Raw genomic sequence first — 10,837 nt, 5'->3', positions numbered from 1 at the left:
TGTAGGGGTTGGTTCCAGTTTTTTGGAGAAAAACTACTCACTACTATGATACCATGTTTTTTGGTTCCAGTTTTGATGTGTTCCCATCACTATGACACCACATTTGCTTCAAAAAATTTCTCTTGTATGAACAACAGTAGTGAAGATAAATATAGATAGTTCAGATCTAGTAGGTGTTTTCTTTATTTTAAATTTAGGCATATGAATGTATCATTTAAAGGAAATCAATACAAATAATAGTAGGTGTTGAGTTTCATTCTAAATCTTGTCTCCTTTATTAGTAAATTTTCAATGTTTTATGATCTTTGAACAAAGAGCCTAGGTCATAGTTGCAATCCCTTAAGGCTATATGTTGTTTCATTATTACTTATAATTCAAGGAGTTATGTAAACACTTCAAATAAATCAACAAGGTTGCAAGTTCATTGAGGAGGATATCAAGTAAGAATGAGATTTAGATTGAACACAGATGTCTATTTACAAGGTGAATGGATAGATTAGATATCTTAATATATGAATAAGTATTAGGTATCCATATGTGTGTTTGATTCATGGAATTTTTGAATAGATAAGGCACTGATCAGCTACAGGATCATTAGTTCTTATTGTTGCATATTAGGGGTTTTTGTTAAATTCAACATTATTAATCAAATGCTTTTCCCCCTTTCATGTTGAAGAGCTAAAAAGTCTAACCCTCACTCAACTTATGAACTTCATAGATTTTCATTTAGCTACTATAGATCTATGTTATGGCATGATTTATTAGGAGATATAAGGGTTAAATCTACTAATTATAGATTCTGGAATATGCTTTTGCACTGGTATCATATTAATTGAATCTGAGGTCCACCCACCTACATTTTGGAGAGCCTGAAGTAGAAGAAGCGTTTAGCCTTATAGTTGGCCCGGTGTCTGAAAAGATGTGTTAAGGATGGGAAATAGCTGCCCCTAGATGTTTCTTGTTGTCATTGGGGTAATTGGAAACCTATAGCATTTTCAAACACCAACAATGGGTATTTAATATTTATTGAGATTAAACTTGTGGCTTGGTTATGTATTTAATGTAAGGGTTTATTTAGTTGGTAATTTGTAATAAGTTGACTTGTGGTCATGCAAGTATTGAAGGGGATCTTGGGTACTGTTAGAGTCTTATTCATAATTTTTGGTAGAAGAGTCTTACGTGGAGTAGCTTGAAGGTAGAAGTTTTTATTTGAGTTTTTAGATTTTTTCTTTTTTGAAAGATGTTTTCTTCTTTGTAATGGTCACAAATGGAAGGCCATATAGTCGGGCATGTTGGATGTAAACTTCTTGATTTGAACATATGAAATCTTATCTCTCTAGATCTAAAACCTGTTCCTCTTGTTCATTTTTTGTTGTGTGTTTGTTTGCTAGTTTCTAGATCACATCATTTTGGGGTACATCTAGATTTGCACTACTTTAGATATGCCAATTTGAAGGAATTATTTTGATTGTATTGAATGATCTAAAAATGACTTTTCCATAAAAACTAAAATTTTGAATGCGTACTTCTTAGTTCATGCCTCTTATCACATAGCAATACCAAATCACCTTCCATAAACATTCTAGGCCTTGCTTTTCTATCAAACAACTTATTTATCTATCATGAATCTTCATGTGCCAACCTTCTAATTTTTTGAGACCAATTTCTTCAAAATATTAATTAGATTCTTATTACTAGACTTAGCTTGCCCATTTCTTTGACGGAAATAATAAGAGGAATGGCCAACTTGAATACCATTATCATATAAAAATTCAATAATCTCTAAGGAAAAGTAAGATGCACTATCCATTATCAACTTCATAGGAACTCCAAATCTAATCAATATATGTTCTTTGAGGAATTCACATACTACTTCTGATGAAGTCTTCTTCATTGGCTTTGCTTCAACCCATTTACTAAAATAATCTATAACAGTCAATATGTATGCATATCCTTGAATGGAAGGATGATTGATTGGTCTAAGAGGTAAAGTAGCTAGTTGAGGTTTACCAATAAACATATTGCATTTCTCATAATTAGAAACCCACTTATATGTATCTTTAGACATGCTAGGCCAATAATAACATTGTCTTAGAATTGTGAATGCAGTGATAGTGCTAGGAAAATGTCCTCCACATGCTTCATCATGAAAAAATATTAACAACTTACCTACTGCTCCTTATCCACACATCTTTAAAATTTTCCCTTATATGCTCTCTTGTATAGGAAATCATTATGAATCACATCCTTCAAGGCCTTTGTTCTTAGATCTCTTCTTTTCTTAGTAGCTAATCCATCAAGGAATTTATCGTATGTCAGAAAACAAGCAATGTTTAAGAACACAGGATCTTGAAGACTTACCATAAGAACCTTTGGAGTATCTTTTTCTTTGCATTTTTTATCCTCTATCAAGGTATTACAAAGTGCATTTCCTCTCACAAGTTTGGTTGGCTTAATTTCTATATCATATTCTTGGAATTTTTCTATCCATACTCCTCTATTATTGCAACCAACATCTTGTTGTGTCAAAACACTCTATACTACAAGATCTAGCACATAAATTACTAAATGATAATGTAAAATATAATATCTAAAATTCTCAAGGTCTCTCACCACTACATATGCATTTTTTTCCATTTATGAGTATCTCAATTCTTGATTCTTTAGTGGTATACTCACAAAAGAAACTGGAGCTTGTATTTTGTCTTTTTTTTCTTGCATTAATATGGCTAACATAATATGTTTTGAGGCATAATAGTAAATGATGAATGCTTTAGTGTAGTCAAGATGAACAAGCACAAGGGCTTTAGCAATGACATCAGGTTAGTTCATGTTTTTTAGGATCACCATTTTAACTACTCATTATTTTTGGTTTACACTTGTTTTCAAATTTTTTATTTTTTATCATTGGCTTTATCAAATTTTCATATTTTAAAATGAATTCGAAGTGACATTTTCATATCTATTTGACTTTATTTTTAGCCGACTTTCCTTTCAAGATAAATTGTTGACCAAGTCCTCCCTCATAGTTAGCTTTAACCAGAATCAAATTTATTTCAAAGCATCATCTTATTGTAGTTTAGAAGGTGTCTTGGTATAATAATTAAGTTTCTTGTACTTTTGGAACCTTTTGTACCCTTGGTACCAAGTTCAAAGAGTGATAAGTCACATTGAACCTCTTATACCAAAGGAACTAGTTCTTGAGTTCAATGTCTCTTGCATTCCTCAAAGCAACTTACCTTGGAAGACCCACTTGACATGCCACATGCACACGTGGCCCATGAGACACACAAAAACTAGTTTCCTCATCATTATTAACATGGTTGTAGGTGACATTATGAACTAAAAGGTAAGTACAGACAATTAATGATCAACTAAGATCATCATTAATAATCAGGCCAGAGTTTTGAGTTAAGGGTCTGAAAGCAAAGATTTGGTGTGTGTAAAGAGGGATAATCATTTAAAGTATTTGCCTCCTAATTTAATGCCATTACCCATTTTTCCTTTTCATCTTTCCTTCATGGCATGCCAAAAATTACTTCCATCCTCTATGCAATCAATGATCATGCCCTCCTTTTCAAAATTCATTTCAAGGAAAGTTTTCTCGTTTAGAAGAAAGATATTAAGTTTCTTTTTTTTCTCAAAACAAATAGTCATAGGAGAGAGAAAAAAAAAGAAAACTAGGCTTCTTTCATAGTTGAAAGAGTCATCATCTTCCAGGTAATTCTTCCATCATCTAGTTATTTCTTCCCCTCGTCAATGGGGTGAATCATATTTTTGGTTGTTTCCTTGCTTTGCATTCAAATATAGAGCTCTTAAAATCATGAAGTCTACATTACACATATTTGGAAACACTCTTAGTCTACAATTTAGGTCCCACATTATAGTTGGTACAGACTTTGTAGGGGTTGATTTAGGAGAGATTTCAGAAAGGTTGTGTGAAAGGATAGCCCAACATTTTTCCACTAAAGTGTTAGAAATGAACTTTCTCACGACTTCCACTTTCTCTCTAGCTTATCCATGCCCAAAGTTAATTTAGGAATGCATACACATTTACAATGTATCCAAAGGCCATATATTGAAGAAGGATCAAAGTATTTTGTTGAATATTAGTAGAGAGATTGCATTGAGCTTGTTTCACCTGGAAGACCAACCTTTTGTTGATCTTAACTTGGTCTTATTTGTAGCTAGTTTTTCTAAAAAGGCAAGTCAATATAAGAATGTCATAGTAAAAAGCTAGACAAAAATTTTCTATAAGGGTGGTTTGAGGTTACCTAATATTTTGAGGAAAAGCCTAATGACTACTTAGGTTCAGATATAATAGTTCTTTACACAAAAATTTTGGCTCCCCTAATGTCTCTATTTTTGAAAATTGGATCTACTTCTATATTCAAATTGTGTTAGTAGATCTGCAATTTCTTGATTGGGTGGAACTAATTTCTAGCTCTCTTAAAGATTAGTTGAAAGGTGTCCTAAATCTGAAGAAAGATCTCTTCATGTCATCTGATTTAATGTATATGTTAGCTACCACTCAAGATTTGAAACATTTTCCACATGAACCCTAGACTGAAGATATCACCATATATAGTTATTACCCTTTGCTACATAAAGATAAGGTCCTATATGATTTTAGAAGGGTTCATGACATTTTCTTTGGGAAATTGTATTTTGAAATGGAAAGTTCTTTACAACACAGATTTTCACCTGAATCTCAAAGACTTGTCCAATCTTTCAATAACCTTCATATTCAATTCCCAAAGTTTACTAATTTGGGAGTAGGAGGTTTTGATGAAGAACCTATGTATCTTCCCATATTTTCTTTTGATTATTTAATCTTGGTAGAAGAAGTGTGGCATTTAATCACTATGATAAATAAGTTCTCAATTGAAGTAGCTTGTGAATTCATGGTTTTCCAAAGTACAATATTATTTAACATATGGAGACTATCTTGAAGAAATGTCACCCAAGGAAAGAAGAGATATGAAGCTAAAGGCTGCAAAATATGTAATTGCTCAAGGTGTGCTATATAAGAAGGGAATAGATGGAACATATATGATGTGTGTTTCTGAAATTCAACAAAAATAATTACTCAAAACATTCCATGAAGATGCATGTGGTGGTCACTTTTCCTTATCTATCATAGCTTTTAAAAATTTGAGAAACTATTTTTTATTGCCCTAGCATGTTTCAAGATGCTTATTTGTATGCCAAGAAGTGTGAAAAGTGAAAGTTGTTCGTTGGTAAACCTTAGTTAGCAACACTAACCCTCAAGCCAATAGTTATTGATGAACCTTTTAAATAGTGGGGTATTGATTTCATTGGACCTATAAATCTAATGTCAAGTGTAGTGCACATGTTCATCCTAACAATAATTGATTATTTTACTAAATGGACTAAAGCTATACCTACCAAGAAAGAAAATACTCAAGTAACCTGTGATTTTATTTTCAATCATATCCTGGTAAGATTTGGGGTACCCACTAAGATTGTTGTTGACAATGTGTCTTATTTCCCTTCTGAAGATATCACTCTTTTCCATTATGAGAATGGAATTACCTTGGCAGATGCTTTAAATTATTTCACACAAGGTAATGGTCAAGCTGAGTCAAGGAGTAAAAATTTGGTCTCCATCATGAACAAATTGGTGAGCAATAATGGAAAGGATTGGCATAAAAAAATTTATGAAGCATTATGGGTAGATAGGACTTCTCCTAAGAAGTCTATAGTATGTCTTCTTTTGAATTAGCATATGGAATTAATGCACAAATATCTCTGTCGTTGAATCTTACAACTATAAAATTACAAACTATCATTGAAGATGCCTACTTTCAATCATCTTTGGAGAAAAGAATCACGTACCTAACAAAACTAGAGGGAGAGAGGAATAAAATGTTAGACAAGATTACAAAACATCAAATGAGTGTGAAGAAGGTCTTTAATCAGAATACAAGATTGAGAAAGTTCATGCCTAGTGACAAAGTCCTTTTATGGGATAAAAGAAATGAAAAGAAAGGAAGTAATAGAAAATTCAAATCATTATGGAAAGGTCCTTTCGAGGTAATTGAATTAGTTGGTCCTAATGTGGTAAAAATTTTATATCTAAATGCAAAATTCCTACCATATACCTACAATAGATAGGATTTGAAGTTGTTCAAGCTTTAGAGGAAAATTTTCTTCCTTTGTACATATTAAGCCTAGGTTCCTATTCTATTTCCCTTTTTGATTTGTTTTCCTTTGTTTTTCCTTGTTTTTCTTTTTGTTTTCCTACCTTAGGTCTACCAATCAAGTATCTAATTTCTTTGTTTTTCATGTGAAAACCAGTCCCTAGATAGCCAATGTTAGTTCATGTTTTTTAGAGTCGCCATTAGTTTACTCATTATTTTTGGTTTAATCTTGTTTTCACATTTTAAATTTTGAACCATTGGTTCTATTAAATTGTCAAATTTGAAAATGAAGTTGAAGTGACATTTTCATGTCTATTTGACATTGTTTTTAGCTGACCTTCCTTTCAAGTAAATTGTTGACCAATTCCTCCCTCACAATCAACATTAACTAGAATTAAATTTATTTCAAAGCATCATCTTGTTGTAGTTCAGAAGGTGTCTTGGTATAATAAGAAAGTTTCTTGTACTCTTTGAACCTTCTGTACCCTTTGTACCAAGTTCAAAGAGTGCTAAGTCACATTGAACCTCTTGTACCAAAGGAACTAGTTCACAAGTTCAATTTGTTTTGTGTTCCTCAATGTAGCTTTCCTTAGAAGACCCACTTGACATGCTGGACATACACGTGGTGCATAAAACATGCAATAGTTGGTTGACTTATCATGATTAACATGGTTGTAGGTAACATTATGATCTAAAATATAAGTATTGGCAATTAATGATTAGGTAAAATTATCATTAATAATCATGTCAGAGTTCTGATTTAAGGCTGTAAAAGCAAAGATACACCTCCTAATTTAATGCTAGTACCCATTCTTCCATATCATCTTTCCTTCACAGCATGCCAAATATCACTTTCTTCCTCTACGCAATTAATGATCATGCCCTCCTTTTCAAAATACATTTAAAGGAAAATTTTCTTGTTTAGAAGAAAGATATTAAGTTTTTTTTTCTACTCAAAACAAATGGTCACAGGAAAGAAATAGAGAAAACTAGCCTTCTTTCATAGTTGAAATCATCATCTTCTAGGTAATTCTTCCATCTTGTGGTTATTTCTTCCTTTCCCCCATGGGGTGAATCATAGTTGTGGTTGTTTCCTTGCTTTGCATTGAAATATAGAGCTCTTAAAATCATGAAGTCTACATTACACATATTTGGAAACACCCATAGTCTACAGTGTAGGACCCCCATTATAGCTGATATAGATTTGTTAGGGGTTGATTTGGGAGGGATTTTAGAAAGGCTGTGTGAAAGCATAGCCCAACCTTTTTCCACTAGAGTGTTAGACATGAACTTCCTCATGGCTTCCACTTTCCCTCTAGCTTATCCATGCATAGAGTTAATTTAGGAATGCATACACATGTACAATATGTCCAAAGGCCATATATTGAAGAAGGATGGAAGCATTTTGTTGGATGTCAATAGAGAGACTGTAGCCAACTTATTTTGTAAGAGTTGATGAAATCCAATTCCACAGGTCACCAAGATCACTTGCATGCAAATAACCTGTCGAAGGGAAACCAAAGAAGGAAGAGGTGGATTTTGGAAAAACCCTAAATAGAATTGAGAGAAAATATTGCAAAACAATGAAAATAATTTTACAATGAGTTGATGAAAATACAATGAGAGAGCCCAAATATAAAGGCCTTATGGAAGCTTGTAGAACAAGCTGGAAAGTGGTAGAAGATAAGGTTGACAACTAAGCACTCTTCCACAAAAGGTGGAACATGCTAGAAGGGAACAAACTCCCATGTTGTCAACAACTCCTAGACTACAACAATTAAATGAATGCATTAACCTAAGTAAACTTAAGTAAATAGAATAAATAAATAATTATTAATTATTTACTCTAACACCCCCTCCCCCCCTTAAGTGCAACTTAGGGGAATGCCTTAAGCTCACAAAACTAAGATGAAATGTAGAATAAGAAGCAATAAAAAGGCCATGTTAGGTACCCATGTACAATGCAAAGAGATGCAACCTCTAAAAATGGGGAAAAAGAGAAAAACACATGGGAATAACTCTCCCCCGAAAAGAGGTAACCTAGTGAAGGACTAAAGAAGCCTCCAACTAGAAGAATGTCCCATAAAATAGGAACAAAGAGTGATCATGAAGAGTATTTCTGAAGCATGAAGAAGCCTCAAAATCTACCATCAGAAAGAAACTACTAATCTAAAGAACCTCCATGGAGGAAGAAGGCACAAAATGAGTGTTTCTTATGGTAGATGATCCATCTCACCAAAATGCATAGGTAGTCAACCACTGAATACATAGCTCACACTATCAAACCATCAAACCATAGATTCATTAGAATAATAGAATAACCCCCCTTAATTTAGATAGGGTGAGATGACAAGCAACTGAAAAGGTGGGCCAAAGTCTCCTATAAACATACCAAGAATGACAAGAGAGGGAAAGAGGTACAAACAACTATAAAGACATAGTCACACCAACATTGCATGGGAAAACAAAAGGAAGAAGGCCAAAAATAGCAAACAACTATCCCCTATGGTGCTTTATAAAAATAGTGCAAGTCCAACTATCTCAAAACAACATTCATGAACCCGAAATGTAAGAGTGACACTTTATATCAGTGTATATAAATAAAAGTGCTTACAAATGATGTCTACAATGATTAGAATAGGAAAAAAACTTATACAAAAGATAGTACAACCCAAAACAAAGGATCCCATGCTAAGAAAATGATCCTCATACCTAAAACACCCAAGTTATCCACCATAGAGTGAAAACACCAAAAGCATGATAGAAAGAGCATGGGCCAGAATCTGAAGGAAATGATAACATTTCTAAAAAATGACAAAACCAACTTTCCAAAAATATAAAGTTTTCAAAAAATTGACAAGGGACACAAAAGAAATGCTTTTTAGAGTCAAAAAAAGTAACTTCAAACTTTGACAAAAAAAAGAGCTACTAAACTACATCAAAACCTAAAAATACCTACACCAATGCCTTCATCTTAGAACTAGCTTTTTGGTGCTTCTTTTAGATAAAAAAAATACCTCTGTATGCTCAAGATATGGCTAAAAAATTGCAAGTAGGTCAAAATGACCCTAGAGAGCCTGGCAAGGGTGTTGATGTAGGTGACATCATGCTGACATCAGCATAATACTAGCTTAAATTTGATGGGCTTGAGGTTGTTACAACAAAAAAAGGCCATGTGGCATGCTACATGGTAGTGCCCTGCAGATGCCATGTGGCAATAGGCTAACATGGCAGGTGACATGGCAGGGTTCACGTGGGATAGTGCCACATGGCACCCATGCCATGTGTCACCACCAAATGTACTAATTGTGCTGCAAAATACCTCCACATGTACCTAGACTATGTCCATGTAAGTGCAGTGCTATCAAGTGTAGGAGGGCAGCGCGGCAGGTAACAGAGCTAAGAACACTAGCAGAGGTGCAGCTGCGAACATTGACAGAGTGGAGAAAAGATTGCGTAGAGCAGGGGGCACCCTAAGGAGAGTGGTGTGCTAGCCATGGCTAGGGCCAAGCACCTATTGGGCTACACAACCAGTGTGTGGTGGGGCGCGGGCAGCCCTACAGTGATAGTTAGGCAAAGCCGCAGTGGTGCACTTTGTGCAAGTTTTTTTTTTGCTCAAATCGTTCGTACAACCATACAGTAGGGCTCGACTAAAATTTTTTTTGCCTCCCGAAGCTCTTGTCACCAAAATAGACAAATTTTATATGGATCTTGATTGTAAAGAGCCTTCTAAATCTAATGATAGCATTCGTTTGGGCCCAAAGTGCTTTGAAAAATGCTCTTCCCCCATATTGAAGAGAAAAGCACAAATGATCTAGGGTTTGTGTCTCTAAATCATGGCTTTAAAAATCCTTCAACCAAGCAGCAACAGGGAGGCTCTGATACCATGTAGGAGTTGATGAAATCCAACTTCATAGCTTGCCAAGATCACCTACATACAAATAACCTTTTGAAGGGAAACCAAAGAAGGAAGACGTGGAGCTTGGAAAAACCCTAAATGAACTTGAGAGAAAATATTACAAAACAATGAAAATGTAAGATTTATGCTTCTAGGTAAGGTTGTGTGAGATTTTTTTTGTATCAATGTTTCATACTTAATGATCCATCATCACATTCTTAGCATTCTCATCCTAATGATGGATCATTAAGTATGATCTAAAATGTTGATACAAAAAAACTCTCACACAATCTTACCCAAAAGCATAAATCTTATTATCACACACTAATACATTTGGTACCAAATTGCAATGGCAGTGCCATTGCATTTTTTTCATCACAACCTTATTATCGTCGCAATTGCGATGGTAATTTTTTTCGTCACAACCTTGTCGTCATTGCAATTCCAACGGTAGACCATCGCAATTGGGATGAAAACAAGGTTGTGATGGAAAAAATGCAATGATACTACCTATTAGATTATGGTGACTGATTAGGAAAGTATTGTACATACTTCATAAATAATGGGGTTCGGGTAGTGGCCGACATGGTAGCTGGCATATTATGGCCGACATATGGCTGACATGTTATAACCCTAAAGCAGTTTAATACTTGTATAAAAGGGCTTAGGGTTGGGTATTTTTCATAATGTTGTGATGCAAAATTGGTTCTTGCGTTGGTATTGAGCTGTAAGGGATTACAAATTGTAATCAGGTTGTAATCACTGGATTGTAATA

The sequence above is a fragment of the Cupressus sempervirens genome, chromosome 5 (genome assembly GCF_028749045.1).
Source record: "Cupressus sempervirens isolate cs-2001-9-10 chromosome 5, ASM2874904v1, whole genome shotgun sequence".
In the NCBI taxonomy this organism is placed as follows: domain Eukaryota; kingdom Viridiplantae; phylum Streptophyta; class Pinopsida; order Cupressales; family Cupressaceae; genus Cupressus; species Cupressus sempervirens.
The sequence above is the reverse complement of the archived record's forward strand: the minus strand, read 5'-3'. Positions refer to the sequence as shown.